At 36.2% G+C, this 26705-nt stretch overlaps 1 pseudogene; it reads right to left on the minus strand.

The window, feature by feature from the left end:
• LOC113073857 (leucine-rich repeat neuronal protein 1-like) lies at window positions 1-26705 on the minus strand (annotated as a pseudogene).

Below are 26705 nucleotides of genomic sequence, written 5' to 3' on the forward strand. Positions count from 1 at the left end.
TGGCATGCTTAACATTGAATTAGTCTCAGAAAATACAATGCAATGCAAAAGCATAGTGTGTTTTGCTGCCCACGTCTGTTGGCTGTCTAACAAATCACAACTGCAAACAAGTGTGCTTGGCATTGAAGGGTACAGTCTAAAAATACATACATCTTTCACAATGACAAATCAATAATACATACTTGTCATTTATGTACAAGACAGCACATAGACTGTTTAAAATGTCTCTTCTATATACTGTGCAGCTACCACATGTATGTTTTTGAAGTGTCTATCTGTGAGTTCTGAGGGTCAGCGTTGCCCTCTTTTTCTTTTTCCGTCTCATTCTCCCAGAGGTTAATAAGTGGTGGGTAGAGTTCATTCAGAGGAATGGAAGTGGTGTGCTGCATGTATTTCTTGAGAGAGTGGTGACAAGATTTCTGCTTCATACGGCGTCCCAATGTAGAACACCAACAGAGCCATTATGCAGATGGCAAACATTGAGCCCATGACCGCCGCCAGGGCTACGTTGGTCGGTTGGGCAACCATCTCCACAGCAAAGCTGGCTTCTTTGGTGGTCACATTGATGCAAGAGTGCTGGGTCTGCTCTGTACCAGTCATGGTCAGGCAAACTTGGTACTCCGTGGAAGGCAAGAGGTGTGTGAGGTTATACTCTTGGACATCTACGGGGACCATCGCCGTGTAGCTAATCTGCGGGTTGTCGATTTTTACCCATTGCACTGAGCCACTTGGGTTGTGACACCTCATGGTTGGAAGAGGCGGCGGATGGGTGCACCTTCCATTCGAGCACCACAGACTGGGCATGGATGATTTTTGCTAGGATTACCAAGGATCCCGTGGTGTTCAGCACACCTTGATGACCTCTAATAGGCCCCCTACCATGCCAGTTGCTCCTATCCACGTACACAGAGATGCTCCGGGTGTCTGCTCCCTCTGCATTCCAAGCAACACATGTGTAGAGACCAGCATCTTCAGGTTCAACATGTGGGATCTCTAGAGCACCTTGCTCTTGCATCCGATGCTTCTTCGGTATTCCTTCTCCCTCATTGGAGGAAGGTGAAACAGCTTCAGAAGTGACTTTGTCTCCAGTTGGTGTCACCCAGTAAAACTGAGGTGCTGGATCTGCCACGGCCCAGCAATTGAGTGTTAGAAGCTGTCCTATGCTGACGTTGAGCTGCGGAGGGAAGGTGTGCTGAGAAATTAGAGGCAGGCAGGTATTGCTTGCCCCATTCCAACTTGCAGATACCACTTCCTGAAGTGATTGGCCAACAAGATGTGGTGGGGAGGCACAAAGAGTTATTTGGGGCTCCAACACTTTGAGGCTAGATTGGTTGCCCAGGATGGGCCACCAGTTGGCAAGACAATCGCACCTGAGTGGGTTGCCATGAAAACTGATTTCATCCAGACTGGGGAAAGCTGAAAAAATCTCATGGGGCAAAAGCATGAGGTCATTACTGTGGATCAGTAAGGTGGCGCATGCCATGCATTTTCAGGAAAGCAGCTCGGTCTATGAAGAACAGGTGAGGGTTGTTATAAATCTCCAATTTGGCCATTTGTGGTAAGTTAGAGAACGCGCCCCTCTCAACCGTCACAAGCTCCTCCATGTTGTTCAGACTGAGTTCCTCTAAGTGAGGAAAGTCTCGGAAGTCACCTTCCTGTATACGGACAATGGGATTTTTGTTAAGGTCAAGAAACTTGAGGCTCGGCAGAACGCGCAGCGCTTTCTTTGGCACAGCCGTGAGCTTGTTATCAAAGAACGAGAGACTCTCGAGATAGTCCAATCCTTGGAAAGCACCCTCAGGTATTTCCCTGAGGCCCATTCCCGCGAGAACCAAGCTGTGCAATTTAGAGAGGGGGCTGAAGTTCATATCTTGCAGGCCGAGAATGGGATTTTCCCCTATCATTAGGATCTCAAGGTTGGGTAGGGACTCAAACCAATGGCTGTCTATTGCCACAAGCTTATTGGAGTTAAGGTGAAGCCTCAATAGGTTCCCCAAGCCTGAAAACGCATTAGGACCAATAGAAGATATCTGATTATGATTAATATAAAGCTCCTCTAAGTTGACTAGGTCCTTTACACACATATCAGGCAGCTCTTTAATTTGGTTTTCCTCAAGGTAAAGTGTGACCAGCTGGCTTAGGTTACTCAAGCCAACGTCTTGGATTTGTGTGAAGTGGTTCTGGGACAGATCCAGTTCTGTGAGGTTTACCAAGCTCTGGAGTTCTGAGGTCACCCTGGAGATATTGTTGCTCTGAAGAAGCAGCACCTGAGTATCGACTGAAATATTCCATGGGATTTTTCTCAAATGGAGCTCGTTGCAGTCAACAGTCTTGGCTTGGTGGTAGACCGACTGAGGCGTGTACCATGGGCGGGTCTCGCAGACACACTGGGCAGGGCAGAAGGGAGCTGCAAGGGAGCAGCGACAAACAGCCAAAACGAAACAGACTGCGAGCAGTGAAGTGGAAATGGCAGTTCTCTCCATATTGAGGATCTCTAGAGTGCTGCACCCAGCAGGTAGCTGACAGTTGGAGGGAAGATTTCTACGAAATGGAAGACAGGAATTTTCTCATCCAGCCCTGCAAAATGAAAAAGAAAGAAGATATATAAATCATGCAGATTATATGATGTCAGCCAAGTGCAAATGACATTAACGCCAACTTTAGATGAGATATTTATTAGCATCAGTTGCAGAAGGAATATTAAACAAAGACCGGAATTTCTGCTCTCCTTAAGATCACACAAACAAATCAAAGCATCATTTGTTGCAATGACTAAATATCCAGAATTGACGTTTTTAATATTCTAACACTTCGTTCCCCTGCTAGTGCTCAGAGATCACTCTGATAATTGATTATTCAGTCATCTCTCATTCTAGTCAAACAGGAAGCAATCGTTAGCAAGTATGCAGGATCGTTCCAGCCTGCATGCAAAAATACACCTGCCAAGCACAGGCTCCGATAAACACATGAAAGGAGCCACATATCAAAGCCTGAATGTGATGCACCGTACATCTCAATACCATCTTCCCGTAAATGTAAGTGCGCCTGGAAGAATTGCACGATCTTGTACGCGGTGAGTGTAACAGCTCTCAGAGGGGCTGTAACTGTACAGGAGGAAAGGCAAAATGAACACCAATGCAATAAACCAGTTTCCAAGCACTTTATCACACTCTAAACATCCACCGGACAAAATATATCCAGGCCAGAGGCATTTGAGATCTCAGGAGCATATATTAGCCTCAAGCATTTTGGCTACTTTTGAATTTGCTTAGCACCACCTGACACATATTCAAGCTTCTGCAAGGCATTTGGAGTGAAAGCAACCTATATACAAGAATGCACAGTGGCGTTTGTCTTCATCTTTTTTGAGTGTCATAAAAAAAGAGTTATACCCCCAGTTTAAATGGGAGCTTTTAGTGATGGACTACCGTTTGATATCCCACTATGCTAGGGCCTGTAATGCATTTGTAATACCACTCGGTGCAAATTTGCTGAATTTAACTGGCAGGAGGTGCGAGAAAAGAACCGAAGACTGTGAGCTGTTAATAGGTCTTACAGCATGACTCACACAGACATTAAACTACAAAAATCTAAAAGTGCTACCATATGTTTTCACAAATCCTTAACTGAAGATGAAGATCAACAGAATTAATTAGAACAAATGGCATTTCGGGCTTTAGGAGATTCTTGACGGTGGTTCTCAACTGGTAGGTCAAAGAATTCTGCTGAAATCACCATGTACACTAATTGTGTGTAGTTAGAATAGACAAAAATATTTACAGAAACTTTTTAAGGCTGTGGTTTAGAACCAAGTCTACAATATGTTATTACAATACCAAACAATATGTTTTTAACACAAATTCATCTGTAACAACAAGTTTTGTTGTAGTCTAAACAGTAAAGCAACGCAAATGTATAAGTTCATGGAATCAGACTCAAAAGCATAAATGTAATTTTATGACTCAGTAGATGGTATATGGACAGGTCAGGTTGTGTGAAAAACTGAGACTAATTTGTTTTATGTGATGAATTTTTGGCTCACTGTAACATTAATACATTCTGTGTTGGGTCACCACTTCATTCCCAATATAAAATCTGGGTCCAGAAGAAAAACAGTTGAGAATATGACACATTTTAAATGAAAGCTGATAAATTACAGAGTACTAAGTGGATGGAAAGTGACACTTATATTGTGCGCCATGTCTAACAACAACTTTGTTCAAAGCACATCACAGAGAGGAACAAAGTTTCATCTATCACAAAGCACACATCCTGGATGTGCATTAAAATAGACCCAGTGATGCAATGAAGTGCAACTTCCCTGTTATGTCATATGCAAAATAAAACACTAAGAGGAGAGGGGTTTTGTGTGCTTGATTCAATACTAACTGCTCATCTGACCTTAACAAAAAACATCCTGTGATTAAACCATGGTAAGGAACTCACACATATTTCCCTATATATTAACAATCGATACATTAAATAATTGAATGTATATTGAAATATACAGAATAACATATCATGTTAAATATTACAATATATTAAATAATACATAAGAAATTGCTGATTTTCATACCGTGAATAATATGTGACAGTATATTTACACTTGTATATTGTAATGTATTTAATAATACACTTCATAATATAAATTTGTTACTATGTGTGTGTGTATAAATAGCCTTTAATAGTCATCCAATTGTAAAAAAAATCATAAAATAGATTTTTAGTAGACACCTTTCTCTTATATACAATAACACATATTTTCGTATATGAAATGTATAACTATGCAAACAATAAAGTGAGTAATATTGTTTTTTTTCTTGTAATAAGTTCTTTATAATTCATTATTCTTTATAATTTGTGTATATTCTTATAATGAATTCTGTCTAATTAATATTTTGTGAAATGTTTTATCATTTTTACTCTATTTATATTTCTTATGACTATTTTTATTCCTTTTTATCTAACCTTTGTCTATGTTATTACCTTTGTGTATGAATGTGCTACATATCTAAACTTGCCTTGCCTTACAAGTCCATGCATTTATCATAGTATGAATAAATATGTTGAAATACATTGTTTATTATATTGAATTATAAGTACATTCCCATATATGTTTGTCTTTTATAAGGGAAGTGCATTTTCACAATACCAAAAAAGTACTATGGTATTTACCATGATGATGTCCTATACTGACAACTACTATGTAGGTTTAGGCGTCCACATTTATATATATGCTACCACGTTATTTACACTCCAAGAAGTTCAGAAAAACATGGTAAAAAAAAGCTTTTCATCAATTAACATCATGAACCTCTGACTTCAGAGTGTGTGCTCGCAATACTGTGTGATATACACGTTCACACAGAGACATGAGCTGCCTATTCTTGGGGTCTTTTAATCTGCTCAGCCCATGTAAAGTGCTCTCGCGTGGCAGCGATAGGCCTGTTCAAAACAAAGACTGAACACGGACACGGCACTCAGACGGCACTGGCTCTGGAAATGAAAACAAGATGGGGAAAAATTACCCCACCCTCAATCACCCCCGCCACACTCTGATCTTTCCATGCGTCGCACACAAATTAACTCCCCTGAGAGGTGTGTTGAAGAAGAGGGGCGAGATGAGACGGGGGAGGGGACAGTCAGACGGGTGGGGTGTGTCCCGCTTTTCTGCAAAGAGCCTCAAACGTCTGATGTACCTCAAAGACTTGTGCTGTACTGGTGCATAAAAGTCCAAAACATTTCATACCGAGCATGCAATCATTCGCATTTTGTTGTTGCTTGTTGTAGCTTCCTAGTCGGTTCAGGTAGGAAAGATCAGATTTTAACAACACTAGAACCACTTCTACACATGTACAACCTGTTTCTTTTGAAAACAACGCTATTGGAAATCCCAATATAGGCTAAACGTTGGCATGCTCTACACAAGTGAATGCAAACACACCAATTCATAACACAATACAGGTATGCAATCCCAGTGAGAGGTGTATAGCTTACTTCAGCATAAACTGTGTTCTTTCTCTCTTTCAGGTCAACTACTCTCATGAGAATCATGCTGAGCAAGGTAAATCATATAAACATGTTAATGGCAGCTTTTTAATGGCACAGACATATGAAGGTATCTCTATCATTCCCTTGAGTTCTGAGGTTTGTTACCATCACACCGGCACACAGAGTCTGTTTGTTTACATTTATGCATATTTTACTGTCAAAACATTATTAATCGTTACCAACTTTATATAATTGCAAAGGTAGGAGTTTTATAATGTAATCAGGAAGAATATACCTGTTTTTTCATGATATTGTTTTTGGTATTTGTCATGTCAAGTGTTTAGCAAACATCCATTCGAAATTGTTGTTGAAAAGTGTGTACGTACATTTAGTAAAATATTGATGGAATCTCACATTTGGTTGTCATATTATCATCATGTCCATTATTCACTAAATGATGCTGATCTGAGAAGGAATCATTCTAATACCAAAGTGAGTCAGTTCACTTGTTAGCCATCTTGTCTTGTCAACACTGAACAAAATTATAAACGCAACACTTTTGTTTTGAGTTCAAAGATCTAAAACTTTTACTATGAACAAAAAAGGCCTATTTCTCTCAAAAATTGTTCACAAATCTGTCTAAATCGGTGTTAGTGAGCACTTCTCCTTTACCGAGATAATCCATCCACCTCTCAGGTGTGGCATATCAAGATGCTGATTAGATGGCATGATTATTGCACAGATGTGCCTTAGACTGGCCACAATAAAAAGCCAGCCCTTTATTATTAATATTATTAAATAAATGGTTATGATATGTCTTTGATATCAGCTCATAAGAAATGGGGGCAAAAACAAAAGTGTTGCATTTATTATTTTTTTCAGTGTATTTCCAGTCATGCAACTACAGCTCCTGTCTACTAACGGGGAAAACAAAATATCTATCCATCTATCTGTCTGTCAGTCTGTCTGTCTGTCTGTCTGTCTGTCTGTCTATCTATCTATCTATCTATCTATCTATCTATCTATCTATCTATATATATATATATATATATATATATATAGATTATAGATAGACAGATAGATAGATAGATAGATAGATAGATAGATAGATAGATAGATAGATAGATAGATAGATAGATAGATAGATAGATAGATAACAAGCATACCATACAAGTGTAGAAATAAAATTTTCATTAGTTTTCTATTTAGGTAAAATGTATTTATGGTTTTAATTTTAGTGCTTCACGTCAACTTATTTTATTTCTGTTTTTTAAGTTTAAATTTGCTATAATATGCATTTCATTTTAGCTTAAAAATAATTTTCAATAGTTTCAGTTGACAATAACAACACTGCTGAGAAACAAGTGTCTGCTTTCAGAAGAGACCATTATTATGCCAGCAATGCGTTGGCCAAGCATTTACATCCACGTTAGCATATTTGCGTATATTTCTTGCCTAAGGCTAGAGAGCTTCTCAGTTCCCTGTGTGCTAAGTTTCATTCTGCCAACGCGTGCATTTTAAGAGCAACTGGGAAATATTCTTGTGGGGAAAAAACAAAGACTACTGTTGACATATAGTAAGAATATAGAGCTAGCAGCACAGATCATATTAATATTTTTGATACGATATATTTGAGTTCATGTTGAGAAATATTGTTGAGATATCCCTTGAAATGCTACAGATAAAAAAAAAAACGTCTCCTTTTGCTTTCCATTTAATCTCATTGCTGTGTCAGAGGAAAAGCTGAGATTTTAAGAGATCTACTTTGTGATATTTCAAACCCTTACATGAATTTCACAGTGATGGCACAGACGAACCATTTTGGGTTCCCCAAAGAAGCTTTCAGTGATTCCTAAAAAAACATTCTAATTAACCTAAAGACACATTTTTTACACTATAAAGAACATTCTGTTCATTTGAAAGCTTCCATACATATTAAAGTTTCTTCGTGGAACCAAAGATTCAAATAAAGAACATTTATTTTTAAGAGTGCATGTAAGCTTTGATCCTTTAACAGACTGGAGACAGATCATCTTAAGCAGCAGCCATCTTGCTGCCGCAGAGATCAGATCACCTTCAGCGATGAGGAAAGGTGGAGTGTGTGAGAGGCCAAAAGAGAGGTTTCTCTGTGTGTGTGTGAGTCTCAGTCTGGCTGTAGTGTGTGACACTACTCCACACGCCTGTCTGATCGCATTAGACACTGGGACAGTCGTTCTGGACGTAACCCCCCCGGCCCCTCTGCACGGCAGGAAATGGGGCCACCTTGCCTGATGCCATGGCAACCTGACAGGAAGAAGCAAATAGGACCAGCCCTTGGGGTTTCCTACTGCATATGTGTGTGATGGGACATACAGACACAGTGTGAGAGAGAGAGAGAGAGAGAGAGCTGGGAAAAGAGCTGAATGAAAGAGTGAATGAGAGAGTGAATCTGGAATACAAATACACAGTTGAGAGATCACAGTAATAAGACCCTAAAGGAAAAGAAGATGAAAAAATACACAGCAAATTTACCCTCAGAAAAAAATGAATCTCTTTTTAATTGTGGGAACTATCCATGTAAAAAGATATAATCATTTGCCAAAAAAAGGAGTAAAACTTTTACTAATAGTTAATATTCATTATACATATACACACATACATTCAATATATTATATTCAAAAAAATTATTAAATATCATATATCATATATTCAGTATGAAAGGTAATATATATAATTGTTAAATAACACTGACAATAATACAATTTTTTTTTTTTATTATTATTATTTTAATAGGTCAGAATTTATGGATAATATTTTTAATTTTTAGTTACAGCTTCTACCAGGTGAGGCTCACTGCCAAAACTAACAAGCCAAAACTTGTATTATTATTAAAAGAATTAAAAAATAATAATAATATGTATATATATATATATATATATATATATATATATTACATAAAGTAGCCATGCATTCTGAAAAAACAACAAAAAACAACAACGACAACATATACGTAAAACATAACCAAAATCACTATAGTGTCTATAATGTTTGGACACTATATTTTAATTGTTTGTGTGTGTGTGTGCAGTGTTAATTTTGACACAAAATTTTAATTTAGTTTTAGTCTTAGTCTTTTGACTATAATTCTTTTTAGTTTTAGTCAAGTTTTAGTCATCTGATTTGTTTTAATTTTAGTCTTATTTTAGTCGACTAAAATTGCTTGGTATTTTAGTCGACTAAAATAAGACTAAAATCAATAACAGATTTACTAGACAATTTTTTACAGCTGGTATAGGAAACAAACTTAACCAAAATATATAAAACACAAATTCAACTTTATTTCAACACAACTGTGTCTTTATTTTGATTCAAAAGCTTTTATGCAGCAACAAACACTGTCATGATAATGTAAACAATAACTAGCTGCCAATTGACCATCAATAAAAGAAAAATAACGTTAGGTCCAGGACCTTAAAGCTTACAGCTGAGCTGAACAAGGAGTGCATACATTTAAAGTAAATATTTAATAAGTTGGGTGGATAAAAAAAGTAACAAGATTTTATAAGGTATTCATTTGTCTAGCAATATTGTATGTTTTAAATACTACAATATTGCTAGATTTGTATGTATAATGATAGGATGTGAACATTCATGTTTCACATGACTAATATAGAAATATTTGTGATATTGTCAGCAAGTAGAACATTATAAAATATACTAAACATTAGTATTAATCAAATGTATTTATCATGATATTACGTATTAGTATTGTGCTCGCATCTAATTTGAAGAAGGGGCTATTTTACAGTACTTTTCAGTTCGTAATATTTAATGCTACAACATCTACGCACTGCACTATTCCAATTTTGCTTAGCTCAATAAACAAAAGAACATCGTTGTGAAATTACATTTGAGAAAATGTCCGGGTGGCTCGTCTGTAAATGTCTTTTCAAATTGGTTGTGTTCTTGCCACGAATGAGCGCTCTGCGTGCTTTACACTTTGTTTTGTTTTGTTCGTCGTCAAACGTGAAGTGAGCTGTGGACATTTTGTCGCTCTTTTAGACAGTAGGGACTTTAAGCAACAGCTGCGAATGGAACGGCTACAGCGACCGGAAGTTTGCCGTCACACCGCTGTAGCCAAGAACGTAAAAGTCACTAAGCAACGGTCAAACAGAACAGCGCAACGCAGCATTAATTCATTTATTGAGATCTAAAAATATATAATTTAAAAAAGCAAGAGAAGGATTGCTTTTGGCGTTAAATGACAATCTTTTGTCAGAAGAGGAGTTTTTAATATTGTATGATGTAAATAAGTCTAAAAACATAACATTTATTTACCTAACCTCTCACGTTGTAGCGACTCCGGCAAATCAGCTGTTCTCCCGTAGTAGACCGTTAAATTAGAACGTCACAAAGTAGCAGTTAAATTCGCGCAGGCGCAATACAACGCCAGAATGGCGTTGCCGTTCCACCAGAGGCTGTTGCTTAAAGTCCCTATCACCTCTTCGAATGCCGACTTCGCGGGAGCTCATAAAAACTGAAACCTTCGCTTCACGTCTCAATAGTTCAGGCTCTGATTGGTTCTCTTCTCTCATGCAGTCTGTTCTGTTTTGTATGGGGTGTGGTTTATGCATTTGATTTGCAAACTAAGCAATCATCGTGTCGATCGTCGCGTACCTTGCCGTGACCAAAGACGTGTGATAAGAAGCGCGACACTTTCGTCGCCCCCCTTCTCGCGTGAGAAGCTACGTGACGTCAAGCGCCTTGTCCTTTTTAATATCTTTTTTTTTTCTCCATTTGTGTGTGTGATTTTGTCTAATGCCTTAAGTGCTGTAGTTAAGTGTTTTTTTTTTCCTTTTTTTTTTGTTGGGAGCAAAAAGAAAGAAAAACCTGCATGTTATAACAATTAGCTCCTCCAAATCCCCAAATATTTCATAATCTTCAGGATGCTGATGAAAATATGATGAGTAAAATTAAAATTAAACTGCAGTATATCTAATCAATGAACTTACAATGTTATTTAGAAGTGCACATGTAAAACAACAACCAGGAACAACCAATTCACAGCTTTCTTGTAAGCATCATATATAACTAATGGCACCAAGATAAGGACAGTATAAACCAAAAAGACAACATTTGTATAGGTTCAAGTGTTTTGTCCACCAGAAAACATAAATTGAAAAGTGGCTTAATGCACTAATAGTTAAATCCAAAGGCCAAATTCGAAATTAACAATGGACCATGGGCCATGAGTAAACACTTCAATCATGTAATGTTTTAATAATTTAGTAGTTTAGAAATTATAATATTCTATAATATTCATATATAATTCATATATACACACATTACAATTTTTTTTTAATGATTTCTCCAAAGTATCATTCATAAAACACAAACACATCAAATAGTTAACTCTATTGTCACAGTATGAACTCAAATAACACACAATTATCCATAAGCATGCATTCAGTAGCATCTCAGGAAATTATGAACAGGAGCACAGGTGACTGCTTTAAAAATGCATCCTAGCACTGGAGAGAGAGCTGAAAGAATCACACAGTGTAGTACAGTATAGTTACAGTACTTTATTACAATTACAGTGTTTTGAATTTATCTCACTAGTGTGCACTGGGCAGGGAGCTTGTCTGCACTGTAAATTAAAATGAGTAAACTTTATTTAAAAAAAGTATGCAAACCGATTGCCTTGAAAAAAACAAGTAAAGTGAAATAAGAATAGTAATTTGTACTAACAAAGGTTTATTTATAAGTGTTGTAAACGTGTAACTCAGAATTACTATTTTCAACAACTAAATCAAGTACATTATACTATGTACGTATTTCAAACAAGTCATTTAAATTTAGCTAAATCAAGTAACATTTCCTGCAACTTGGAATTTCTAAGTTGTATTTACTTGAACAGAAATCTAGTTTTGACCAATTGCCTTTAAAAAAAAAAAGTTACCATTACTCTAGTAACTTAAATACTTCAAAAATCTATTACAAATTCATGACAACAATGTTCTATTCTTCACACACATAATTACCCTAAATCAAATGTAGTGACAGTTCAAAGTTAAAGATGATATATTTTTTTCAATGTAGTTTTAACTCGTATTACAAAAATTTTGAAACAAAGCAAAAACAATCTGCTTTTAGTTATGTTAAACAATGGAGGTAGCAGTACAATGATTTTAAATACGGCAATGAGTTGGCCACACAAGTTACCAATGTTTTTTTTTCTGTCCCAAGTCAAGCATCATATTGTAGGTTTTCTTCACAGTATCAGAGTAACCCACATGTAGTGATGCAAGCGTAGCACATGGTGTTCGGGAAGCAAATGTTGGAGGCAGACCCTGGAAACTATTCTTTGCAGTACTACCCTGAACAATGATGGCAGAAGACACTGGGTCAAGATTTGGAGAAGTACTTCATCGTCAGTGATAGTCAGCAAGCCAACAGATACTAGTGCCCAGACTGCATCAGCATCAGACACCTGTTTAAAACCAAATAAAAACAATATTAGCAGGGAAATGTGGATGATCAGTTTTCAGTGTTTTCTGTCTTGCCTACACTGCCATAACATTGGGTTAGTTCACCCAAACTTGAAATTCATGTCATCATTTACTCACCCATGACTTTAAGTTATTTTCAGAACACAAATAAAGAAATTTTCAGTGAAATAAATTTCTGTCCTTTAACTGAATGTCTATTTACCCAAAATATTAGACACTTGATCATATAGCAATTACGTCTCTTTCAAAGATTTGAGCCTCTTTTCCACTGTCAGGCCAAACCATTCTTAATTCTCAATGCTTAACCATTCCATTCTGTGCTAATACGGATATGGTTTAATTTTTCACTGTTGGGCTGTCAACAGAGCTCTTTTGAATGCAACATAAATGTGTCAGTCGTTGCCTTAGTAATGCAATAGTTAAGATATCGAACCTGATGTAAAAAGCACCCACGTTACGAAAGATTAAATATTACTTTTAATTTTAATATTACCTAGTTTACTTAACTCAAATAGCATGTTGCCCAGCTGCAGAGAAACTGGTGGCTAGGCAAAAACAAATGACCAACCCTGAGCAGTGACTACCATCTAGGCTTTCTACAGCACGTTCAGTGAGTTCTGGATCAAGAACAGTTCATCAATCCATGCCTAACAGAGTTCAAGTGGAAATATAACTGAAACTGCTCCTTACAATTCATTGAACAGTTTGGCCCAAAAAGTAGATTAATCGGCTCCATTCAAATGGATTGATTTGATGGGATCTTGGGTGTCAGAGATTTGGGTTAAATATCTTCATTCGTGTCAGGAAGATGCACAGTTTTTTATGGAATAGATTGACAGGAGGGAGATTAAATGGCACATTTTTCATTTTTGATTGAACTAGGTATGTAATCAACATTAATCTTTATAAAGGTATCTCAGTAATATACCAGCAAATACACAGGCATTTTTTGTCTAAAATGGTGTTACTAACTATGGGAACTTACCAAGCAGGTTAGTTGTAGAAGTATCCAGGGTGATCATGAATTAAAACAGGTAGGCCTCAGATGGGTGTGTAGTTCTGTCAAATCTTTTCTAAGTGTCAATAAAGAAGTCATTGAAGTCAATAAGCGCTGTTTATTTTAAATATTATTAATAAATATAATAAAACTATTAAACATTTAAGGTAGCATCATACATTTTATGGGTTCTAGGATGTGAAGTGTCCTCTTAGATATGTGAAAAGAAACACAGTTACAAATACGGAAATATGGTTACAGGTATTCTGGAACTGCAATAAATTATTTGAAATTGCAAATAAAACATAGCACATGATTGAGTCAAAAACGGCTCTACTGCTGTTGAAATATCTCACCTTTATTATACTGAGACCGGTGATCACGAGACCGCTGCTCAGAGAAGACAGATGGCACAAGCTTTTTTCCTAAATATGAAAAATAATTCTTCATATAAAATCAAGTTCCACTAATGTTGTGAATTGTAGAACAAGGACACATTCATTTCTTGATATTTGCATTTTTAACAATAGAAATAAATTTTCTATACATCTCTATTTGAGGCATCAGTAATAAAACCAATTCAAAGGCAGCATTTCTTCTGTTACAGTACTTGGTGTTTTTAACACAGCAAATAAATAATTACTGCAAAATAACGAGCTCATTCAGTTTAAACCTTTTAGTCTGGTTACGCAATGACTATGATTGTATTAAAATGATGAAAATACATTTGTAAACTGAAAAATGACTTTAACCTAAAAAGTGGCCAAAGCCTCACAAGTGTTATAAAATTATAGAGGAAATTTTGCAAACGATTACTGTTAACAATTAATACTATAAGTGGCATATAAAGATCATATTGACGACTTCTTGCATGTTCTTGAATTGTTTCTCGGAATTTACATGCTTTCATTTTTAACTAGTAAAACATTTTTCAATTTGAGAAATTAAATAAAAAAAAAGTCTTTAAAAGTTTTTACCTTTACCCAAATGTGCCACAAGTTGTGTATTTCTATAGTTTTTATTCTAATAGCAGAATAGCAAAGATCGTTGCTCCCTGTTGCTAACACTGGTGCTGACAAGGAGCAAATGTTAGTCAGTTCAAATTAGCAGCACACAGAAAGATACATCCACACTATTTTTTTTTTTACTTACCTTATTATTATTGTGTAGAAGTAATCAGTCATTCTTTGTCCAGAGGTGAAATGTAAACAGTCTTTCTACCTTTTAGTTTAAGCAAATTCGACGCAGCTTCAAAACTTTGCTTGCTGCGCATGCTCACCGTCCTTATTTCTTCTTCTGTTGTTTTGTTCCTGTTGCACATTAGCGCACTGCTGCCTCTCACTGGTGAATTAATGTCATCGGTTTTGTTGTAGCTACTTGAATATTTTAAGAAAGAATTACTCATTGCAGCATGTTGTTCTATTCGCCTTAAAATTAGCAAATTGTGTAACTTAATAAAACCTAGTAAGTATAACAACTAAGTAAAGATAACTTATTATATTTAAGGAAGCTAAACAATTGTAGTGTGTGTATTTGTACTGTAGGTTTTGTCATCTGAGGCCAAAGTTTGATATTGATAGATCATGTAAGGGTTTTTGACTGGAGAATTTGATTTTGACAGAAGTTTGCACAAGTTTGTGGCCTAATGGTTAGAGACTTGGACTACTTACAAGAAGGTATCCGGTTCAAGTCTTGGTGCTGGCAGGAGTTGTAGGTGGGAGTGAGTGAATGAACAGCACTCTCTTCCACCCTCAGTACCCATGACTGAACTCAGCAGGGCCGTGCACAGACCTTTTGAGGGGCATGTGCTGAAACTGAAAAAGGGCACCCCCCCCCCTTTTTTATATTAATATTATTTAGTAAGCCTGCATAAAAGGAAGAAATGGTCACATCTTCATGACAAATTCAGTAACACAAAATAATAGTCTCAAAAGCTTTAGATTTATTCACGATTAATAACATCCATAATAATAATATTAGATAATATAGATAAACAGGGTTTTAAGGGCTTCTTTAAACCTAATACAACAGCAACCTTCTGTGAGCCATGTATCTGGCAAAAATTTGATACTGTGGTGGACCAGGGATGTTGGTCTCTTGAAGGTCTCTTATTCACTACACTTTCCCTAAAATAAGCCAGCATTGAAAAAATAAATAAAAATAGTGTGAAATGTACAGTTGCAGTGAAAAGCATTTCTGAAGGATCATGTGACACTGAAGAGTAATGATGCTGAACATTCAGCTTTGATCACAAAAATTAATTACATTTTAAAATATTCAAATAGAAAACAGTTATTTAAAGTTGTAAAACTATTACACAATATTACTGATTTTGCTGTATTTTGGATCAAATAAATGAAGCCTTGGCATGAATCATGAATTACATTCTGCATGATAAAATATAAAGATTTAAGTGATCTTCTGAAATTTTTTTTTTAGTTACTACTACATTACTGTAGTAAAACCATGTTTTATAACATTTTATACAGAGAGTATACAGAGAGTATACCATAACATGATTAGGCTAAATGTTAATAAATTAAGTGTATCAGCAATCACAAATCAAAGAAGAAATTTCTTAGAAATATGTTATCTAGGATCTCTCGTCGCTTTGTGTAAGTTCCAGTACGAAACAGTTATGATTTCCCGATGGTAAAAACAAATTATATGTTGTTGTATTACTTATCAATATATCGTTTTTGACCAGCGAATGTGTGCAAATGTGATTTTTTTTTCAAACTAGTTTTTTTTAGCTATATAGACGAAGCGCTCAGTTTTTCCTGTGGTAAAATGCATTTGGCCAAATTAGCATTTTATAAAAGATGAAATGCTACTGTATGCACAGGCTATTTAAGTGTTGGCTATATATTGGCTATGACTAGATGGCAAATGCTAGCCCTCTCTCTCAGGCGACGTCCCACATTTCTCAGTCAGTCAGTCAGACATCAAATAAATAAAATATGAGCCTTTATAGACAGTGTTTAGTAGTACTTATTCAAACAACAAGATATTTATTTACCCTTCGCAAAACTTTGTTCAGCTCAGTTGTTGTCTACTGTGCGGCTGCTGTGGAACTTCAGTCGATTCAATGAATATAGAGGGGGCGGAGTTATCAGCTTACTGACAGCTTGAGGATCGAATAAGATTTACACAAGCTTGTTTTAAGAACTTTAATTTGGTAAAACAGACAGACAGGCGTAAAGGGTGACCAATAGCATTGATTAAAAAAAAAAAAAAAAAAGGGCACTTCAGAGTGTAAGGGCAAAAAGGGCATGTGCTCTGCACAGGTTGAGCCCTACCTGTGCACGTGCCTGGAACTCAGTACCCTGGCACTGAAACCCCAGTTGCTCCCCAGCGCTGGATCTGTAGCTGCCCACTGCTCCGGGTGTGTGTTCACTTCTCACTGCTGTGTGTGTGCACTTGGATGGGTTAAATGCAGAGCACCAGTTCCTTATTACAAGAGCAGTTTCTTGTAGGCTACTCTACATGTTCAAATTAATAGCCTATATATTGATAATTAATTAATACGTTTATATATGCCTATTTGAAATTTTTTTAAACTGTTTTGACACATTTTCATTTTCAAGTATTATGTCTATTAAAATAAGTCGGTACTATATAGTAGCCTACTTTTGTGTTGATGTCTACTGAAGCCTTATGATCACAGGGAGTCTGTCATAGCGAGTCAGTTCCGGACATATATGCAAAAAACTACGTACCAACAATAAACGTCTTTTTTTACGCTTTTTATGCTTAATTTAGTGAGATAATTTGGTAACTGCATATGAATCAATTATATTTTCCTCTTCAATATTTGCAGCACGAAATAAACATTACTATTTGAATGAATGTTGAAAAAAAACTGGGCTGAGTTTCCCAAAAGCTTCGTAAGCCTAAGAAGTTCATAAAAACGATCATACTACTGATCTTAATATCACGTTCTGTTTCCCAAAAGCATCGTAAGCCTAAGAAGTTCATAAAAACGATCATACTACTGATCTTAATATCACGGTCTGTTTCCCAAAAGCATCATAACTTAAGTAGCCCTTGAAAATCATCGATCTACGGGTGCTCTGGAGTAATGGTTAAGCCCTAAGTGTATTTAAGAAAACAGATTTATGCGGTTACCTGCAGGACAATCAGCAGATTACACCTTTAACTTGATTCAAGCGAAATATGATTATATTTACATTTACATTATTCATTTAGCAGACGCTTTTATCCAAAGCGACTTACAAACCAGGACAGTGGAAGCAATCAAAAACAACAAAAGAGCAATGATAAGTGCTATAACTCAGTTAGGTTAACAAAGTATTGCTACGTAGCATAGGTTTTTAAATGATATAATAAATAAAAAGAAGTGTTAGAGGTAGTGTTAGAGGTCTTTATATCTTTATACATACATACATACATACATATAATTGCATAATACATGAAAAGATAAAATGGAAGAGATGGAGAGATGGAGAGAGTGGTAGTTTTTTAGGCAAACATCAATGCCTTCAATTTTATGTGAGCAGCAATTGGAAGCCAGTGCAAATTGATAAACAGCGGTGTGACGTGTATTCTTTTCGGCTCATTAAAAATTATAATTATAAGGATTTGATTATGCTTTATTGTACACTTTATTACTCGTTTCTTTATTTTTTTATACATTTAGAAATTAATTAATTAAAAGGGGGAGGAAAAAATAGAAGCACATCTAAATTAAATGACTGAAAATAATAATAAAAAAAACGAATAAAAGAAATAATGTGGTAAATGATTCAAAGACTGGGGGGGGGACTTGCTGAAGTTCATAAAACCAATAACGTCTCTCTCTCTCTCTCTATACTGTATATAAAGTACATTATATATGATTATGTAAAGTATAATACACTATAATATAATATAATATAATAGTGTACTGTATTATAATTAATTATAATTATTATATCCAAGTTGTCTGTCTGGAACGCAGCATTAGGTTAACATCAATAAGCAATCGTGCACTACTGTTGAGCCATTCTAAGGTGAGATTTCAGCACTTGACAAACGGATAGCAACTCCTAAGTAACACTTAAAGCACGGCTACGTGAGATTGCTTTACGTGCATATTTGGGAAATGCACGTGAAACAATAACGAACGATCGTAAAATTACTCGTAGAAAACGCCCTTAAGCGATAAGATCAATCGTTAACGGGAAACCCGGCCCAGAACAGTTTAATACAAACGAATGTCTCGTGAATCGATCAGAGTTAGTTAAAAAAAAGTTAAAAGAATGATGGATGCCACAGACCTTTTTTTACTTCACAATATAATTTTATTATCTTAAGCTTGACTTTATTCTTAAATTATGACATTAATCTTATTTATTCAGTTATTTTTGAACGTGGCACAAAATGCTGCCTTAGGCTGCTGAATGAAAACACAATTTTGGCACAGCGAAAAAAAAAAAAAACGAAAAATGTAAAACCAGTGGCGATATATTTGTATTATTAATTAATAAAATAATGTCTTCAGAGTCAATGTTGCAAAAATGAATTTGACGAACCTGTCTTGCCATCTCCTCATTGTACATGCCTTTATAGAGAAATGCATCTTTAGAATTACATGATGAAAGAGATTTTGTTTTCGATTTGAATTATTACGTTTTAAAATAGTAATTTAAAACGCAAAAAGCATTCTATAGATATATTTATCATGTTGGTGAAGCGCTCCTGCTAAAGACCAAGAAGAAATCGCATCCTGTTTGTTTTCCTTATTTTACAAAAGCATAAGGTTTTGTTGATATTGTGAGTGCACACATGTACAAGTAGACCCTTTGGAGTTCCAAATGATGCATACTCTTATCTTTATGAGCAAAACTGACGGCGCATTTTTTATTTTTTACTGTCATTAAAACAAAAAAGCAAGCTGGCTCCTCCATGTCCTGCAAAGCGCTCACTCTCCGCACAAACGATTGGATATGCGCCTGTGCTCATTTTCCTAAGTTAAATGTTTAAATTAATAGGCCTACTGTGAAATGCATGAAGTGAAGGCCTATTATGTCTGTTTATTTTAGGCAAGTCTTGTTGGTTTGAGAAGGATAAATTGAACAAACATCTAATGCTCAACTTACTGTCTGAACGAGCTGCAGCTTGCTCGTTCCTTTAAAAATCAAAAACTCGAATTTACCAAACGCAAAATTTTCCAAACATATTTCAAAATTAACTTAAAGAAACAAATAGAAATGACAACTTTTCTATTAAAAATCAAAAGTGAACTATTTTAATAGCTTTGTAATAGGGAAGAGAGAGAGAAAAAAAGTCACGGTATCCAGTCGACTTGGGCAAAGAATTCACACAAGCTGTTGGACAAAGGCCGGGCCTATGCAGGGCTCTCTATTCGTTCCCTTGTTTTAATTAGAAGTTCTCCCCCAGCTATGTCCCAAAACTGCCAGGGCTCATATGCACCTGCATATCCTGGACCCAGACTATTCCACTGAGGAGACAGATGTGTACTTTAGGTGCTGTTATCATGATTATTACCTTAAATCCTTACTTAGAGCAAAATAGGACAACGCCAAATTATTATTAATGTACTTATTCACACGTACGTCATCCATACGTACGTTATCCAGACGCTTATCTACGCGTACGTTATCCAGACGCTTATCCACACGTACGTTATCCAGACGCTTATGCACGCGTACGTTATCCAGACGCTTATCCACGCGTACGTTATCCAGACGCTTATCCACACGTACGTTATCCAGACGCTTATCCACGCGTACGTTATCCAGACGCAAAGTAAAAAAAATCATTTTTTTGCTACGCCGCCGCCACGCCGCCGCGTAGTTTGAGCGCAGCTCCAACACGTGACCGTGACGTCTGACGTCTCATATCTTACGTCTGACGCCTGAATACTATGGGATTTTGGCCAGACGGCTGGCGAGCGTATACACGTTAGTTCTCCTCTCAGTTTGCTTAGTGAGTAGCAGATTTTGCACAAGATACACCTCATAGTTTTGCCGGTTCTTTTGTTCATTCCTCGCATCTCTCCCGTCTGCTGATTTGATTTTCGTCACAGTCTATTTTCGTCTCGTCCTTTATTCGTTGACGATAATGTCAATCAATTTAGTCATAGTTTAAGTCTCCATCAGTGCCTTCTATTTTAGTTTTCGTTTCGTTTTCGTCGGCAAAAATATATTCGTGACGAAAATAATGACGAAAATATTTAGTCAATGAAATTAACACTGTGTGTGTGTGTGTGTGTGTGCGTGTGTGTGTGTTTTCACATTCAAACAACACGATCAAACAACACATACTATGAATTGCATGAGTCTCTCTATCATGTGCCAAAGTGTCCTGATGATCTGAAAAATAATGAATAAAGTGCTATATTGTGGAACAGATGTTGTTTGATTCACTCAGTTCTTCATTATAAAAGTTGTGCCACTCAGCTCAGTGACCAAGCCAAGTGCACTGGATGAATGGCTCAGATTGTAATTTAAGAGAGATTATCCAGCCAGATGTTCACGAGTCTGGTGCAAAAGTTCTACAGCTAGATCTTCACCTTTTAAAAGCGATTATGTTTCACATTCTGTAATGTACACAGAATATAACAATGCAGTGCTATTGCAAACCATTAAAATGTAATGATATGAACATGTACACATGGCCACATGCATCAGATCAAAGTACAACAATGGAAAGCAAGACAATGGTGTTGTTCCCCATAGATGTACTGTAGTAGAGCGGTGATTGGAGATTAGGAGAGTGCGTAACCAATAACCCTTTGGGGCTGATCTCTCTTTTAGTACACTTTCCTTTCCTTTTTATTTGCCATGCCTGAACACAGCCCCTCACATCTGCAAACGTATTGGAGCCGATGAAAAATTCATGGATGGGTTATTAATTATTGAGGGCACTGCAGGCAGGTCTTTAATTATCATCCTTGGCTTTTGGTATTGGGTAAAAATGGGGGGAAAGCAGCTGTTAATTGGTGTGAAGGAAAGATGCATCTGGGCCGTCACAATTTGTCAACAATTCATGACCTCATTTGTGTTTCAACCTTTCATCACTTTCTCACACACTAATATGTTTTACTAATATCAACTTACACATTACAGTTCAAGTGGATAACCAACACAGCACAAACTGTATAACTAATATAAATCCAGTCCATGGCTAATAAACATCAGGTGATGTAATGTGATGAGAAATATTTAATGAAAAGGAAATAAAAATATTTGCCCTCAGGCCATCCAAGATGTAGATGCGTTTGTTGAGTTTGTTTTTTCAGAACAGATTTGGAGAAATTTAGCATTACATCACCTGCTCAATGGTTCCTCTGCAGTTAATGGGTGCCGTCAGAATGAGAGTCCAAACAGCTGATAAAAACATCACAATAATCTACAAATAATCCACACGACTCCAGTCCATCAGTTAATGTCTTGTAAGAAACAAGTCCATCATTAAGGTGTTCCTTTAAATACCAGGCAACAATCCAGTGTAAAACGTCTTAATGATCGATTTGTTTCTTATAAACACACATCTTTTCAAGTCACAGGACATTAATTGATGGACTGGAGAGATGTGGATTAATCGTGGATTACTGTGATGTTTTTATCAGTTTCTTGGACTCTAATTGTGACGGCACCCATTCACTGCAGAGGATCCATTATTGAGCAAGTGATATAATGCTAAATTGTTATGCTCCAATTCTGTTTCCATGAAGAAACAAATGCATTTATATCCTGGATGCTCTGGAAATTAGTAAATTGTCAGCAAATTTCAAATTTTGGGTGACCGATTCTTTAAGAAAACCTATTTTTATTAATAAAATTCAGTTTGTTGACGTGAGCCAGTGTCAGTATACATTTAATCAAAGTAACATCCAAAGCTGTGAAGAGAGTCAAATAAAAGCTGTACTGGAGCTAGTGCAGCATTTAAATTAAATAGGATGCATACTGAATCAAAGAAACGCCAGCGTAAGCATTTTTGTGAGAGAAAAACACTTAAAATTCAAAGCTTTCTTTTTTGATGCCAATAAATGCAATTGGAGGGCCTACTAAATTATTTGCCCTATCACCACACTGCTGAGGTGAAAAAACACGGAGCATTAAATGTAAATACCCAGAACACAACTCATCCACATCCACCCACCACACAGCACATACTTATTGGTGTCAAAAAAAAAAAGGACAGAGAACTGTTGCTTGGAGAGTGGGCTGAGTGAAAAAACAGACTTATGACTCACTGTTTAAATGTCTCTAATGAAACATTACAGAGTAAAGATAAGTTTTGGCAATATTTGAGGCTGGAAACCTAACACGAGCAAACTTCAGCAAGAGTCAGCGTGTACCAAACAGTGATGTGCGTGCACGATTCAGGACTGAACTCAGAATGCCTTTTAGGGCATGTTTACACTTGCTTTTTACACTTGATTAAAATAAACTCTGGTGTGATTGCCTAGAGATAGTTCAGTTGATTTGACTAAGTGTGAACGCTGCCATACGAACGAGACCGAGATCCACCTTTTTAATTCTGCTGCAGTTTGACTGATATTTATAAGCAACACAGACCAAAAACATCTAAACAAGCCAAAACAGGACATGATGTCATAAGATGCAACCCTAAAAAGGCTGGAATGCTCATGCATACCTGGTTCTTATTGCACTTTCCAGTTCAGTAAAGGAATCAGAACCGCTGTCTCTTTGCAACTGTCTCTCTGTGTGCAACATACACATTTCTGCCTCTATTTTGACTTCCTTTGCACATTTCTTAACAGCTGGTAAAAATACCACCGTATGTATACACATGCAACAAGTAGATTCAATCTGCACAGCACTGATTGGGATGCTCGGAAAATTTGCTTAATATACTTCATAAAAGCTGTCCAATGAGGTTGTAACCATATCCTTATGCCTTTTGTTTTGTATCTTTAGTTCACTGAGCTAAGTGAACCAGCAAACCAGGACTCATTTTCCGTGTCAGTATCATTTTGCTGAATATAGACTGAAAGGAGGGATTTGAAGTAGAATTTCTTCACTTCAGCTGTACATCTGTTCTCTTCCTGTCATTTTAATTTGATTTCCTGTGGGGTGTGGCTTATTCAGATTCTCACTGATCGGTTTAAAGGAACTACATTTTTCATACAAAACCAGGTACTAAATGGTAAGTGAATGGAGCTGTACGCCCTGCTTTCCCTCTGGACACTTTTGTTCTTGGTTCAATTGAACATTTAGCGCCCTGTGAAAGCGAGAATCATTTCTGATTAAGAAGATAAGATAGGAAGTGGACAGGACAAGAGAGACAGAGTGAAAGTTAGTGAGACAGATAAGCTGAACTGTCGACAGAGACACGCAGCGATGGAGAGAGATGAAGCTGAAAGCATCTCTCAGGTGACAGGAGGACTCGCTCAAGGACAAGTCCAAGAGTTATTTCATGTTCATTTGTTCTGGGCCACAAAAGACCTGATGCATTTCTCCACCCACAGCACTGCTGGCTCTCAATGACCTCTCCAAACTAATGCAACGGTGCCTCTGTGTGTACAGCCCAAACTCTTCAGTGCATTATGTAAAGCACCGGCAGCGACCCTTTCAGCACTCAGGACTGGAGAGACGCACTTCAACACACACATAACACACAACCTCAGCTCACACACAGAGCAATATTAGCATACTGTACATATATAGTGCTGGGGGGATTTCTTAATAATTGTAATCTGTTACTGATTCCAAATTGCATGACCAAAAGTGTAATTAGTAATGTAATCTATTACATTCCACATTTAGATAATATAATCTGAGTACTTTATAGATTACGTGTGACTTAACTCGTTTTTCACATTGATTTTTTATAATGTTATCATAAAAATGCCAAATTGAAATAATAAAAATTAAAGCACTGACTAAAAAAGTTGAAATATTTTGCTAAATTATATATAAAGAGTATCTATAGTTTATACATAATTCATATATAATACAGCATTATACCTGAAGTATATTATATTTAAAGTATTTCGAAGGAAAACGGTAACATTCATAATTTTTATATTAAATCCACTATTTATATATATATAGTCAATTCAATATTTAATGCAAATAATTAAATAGTAATAACATTTAACGGTAATTAATTTAATGGTAATTAAATAACAGAAAAATGAAGAGTAATCCCTTCATTTTTAAGGGGAATGTAATTAAGTTAAGTTAATTACATAGTAATACATTACACCAAACACTGTATTTTACTGTATTTTATGAATAAAAAAATATATTATTGTTAAACATTTCACATAAAGAATATCTATATCCATTTTTTAAAGAATAAACATATATGTAGGTTATCTAAAAAAATATATTTGTGTGTGTGTGTGCAATAATACATTTAAATACATATTGAAAGAATATATGTAACAATATTTAAATCTTTATAAATATTGTTAATGCTAGAGAACGGCACTAATGCTAAAGTCATGAGTTCAATTTTCAGGAACACATAAACTACTGAAAAAAAATATGCATGCCTTGAAGTTTCTTTGGAGAAGTGACTACAACATGCATAGATGTAAAAAAAAAAAAAAACAGGTGCATGCACTATGAAATATGAACTGTAATAATTGTCCACCACTGTAGGCCAAAACAGATGTTGATTTGTTCATTATTTTGCCAATAATATCACACTCTGGGATTCTATCATTAAGCTATAAGAAACAGGGAAAGCAGCCCAAGGAAATAAATCCACAGTTAGTAATCAAATGGAGTGTGTGATCAGATGAACTGAGGATGTAAGCATCCATTATGAGTGTTAAGGGTTCCTGTGCTGTCTCTGCTACGTTCACTCATATTCCCACGGGCCATTTTCTTCTGGTTTGCTCCTTCAGAGGTCTTCTGTGCTGTTTTATTTAGAGCAGCTATAATTAAACAGCGCGTTTTCGTTCAGTACATGCAAACACAACTATCAAGGCACTTAAACGAGAAAACACCTCTCAGGATACGCTGCCAAAATTGAGTCGTCCACTATGATTTAAGTCACGATGCACTGTTCCTGCTTCTAAATCATATCTTCCAGATGCATGATATGAAATTATACTAATACAGCTGCAGTTCTGTTCTGATGTTATTTTGTTATATTTTTTGATCAAACACTCCTTCACACTCTCAGAAAAAAGGTACAAAAGCTGACACTGAGGTGGCAACCTTTCACAATGTACCATTTGGGTACGAATATGTAAACTTCAGGTGCTAAGTCTAATATGTACCTTTTAGGGGTAAATAAGAAACAAAAGTGTAATTTTTTTAAATGTAACATCCCTGTTACAGCTTTTATGCCTTTTGTATAAGAGAATGCATCAATAAGAACATGATTTAAATATTATTATATATTACTATTGTTATAAAACGTATTATTATAAAGCAGATATGACTGAAAATTAGGTGAGGAGATTCAGTGGATCCATCTAGGTATATAAAAACTAGTTTTACACATATTTTAAACAAACACTTACACTTCAAACTGTAAATAACAGTGTTATGACTTGCGTTACTGTAAGAAATAATATAGTAAGACCATATAGTCATCATATGCAAGCAGCACGACAAAATTACACAGTAAATACATGTAGTTTTATCAGTAATTGCGGTGTAAGCTGTAACATCAAAACTGTCATTTAAAGCGTGACCCAAATGAAAAATACAATACTTAGCCTAATAGCCTAAATTAAGAATAAAATGCATATAATAAAAATGTCTCTGTGTTATTTGAATCTCTTCAGATGCTTCCCGGAGTAGGTGAATAGGATTGGACTATCACCTTAATGAAAGAAAGAGATAAGCTCAAACTTCAGAGCACAACCCTCCAACTCTTACTATATCAGCGGTTTTATAGTCTTATAGCAGTACCAGCAATCTGTAAGTTTGTAACTTCTGAACTGAAACCGCGAATGCTAAAGAGATGCTTTTAAGAAACGCCCTTACCTCCAGCGACTGTAGGATGGATCCGATCCAGGGTCTCACTCTCACCTATTTCTCTTATGTTGCAATTTGAGTAAATGTTCACTTCTGCTTCAGGCAGTTGATTCGATCTTGCGTTTGCTTATTTTAACCTAAATGTGAAGTCCATCATCACCCTCTCAGTCCGTTCGAAAGCTTGCCTCCGGTGAGAAATTATTCTCGCATCACCAGCATCAGCATCGCTCCCTTATGCATCTTTTACTGTGTATTTGAAGCGCCCTTACACGCCGAGGCCACGCCCCATCG

The sequence above is a fragment of the Carassius auratus genome, unplaced genomic scaffold (genome assembly GCF_003368295.1).
Source record: "Carassius auratus strain Wakin unplaced genomic scaffold, ASM336829v1 scaf_tig00013110, whole genome shotgun sequence".
In the NCBI taxonomy this organism is placed as follows: Eukaryota; Metazoa; Chordata; class Actinopteri; order Cypriniformes; family Cyprinidae; genus Carassius; species Carassius auratus.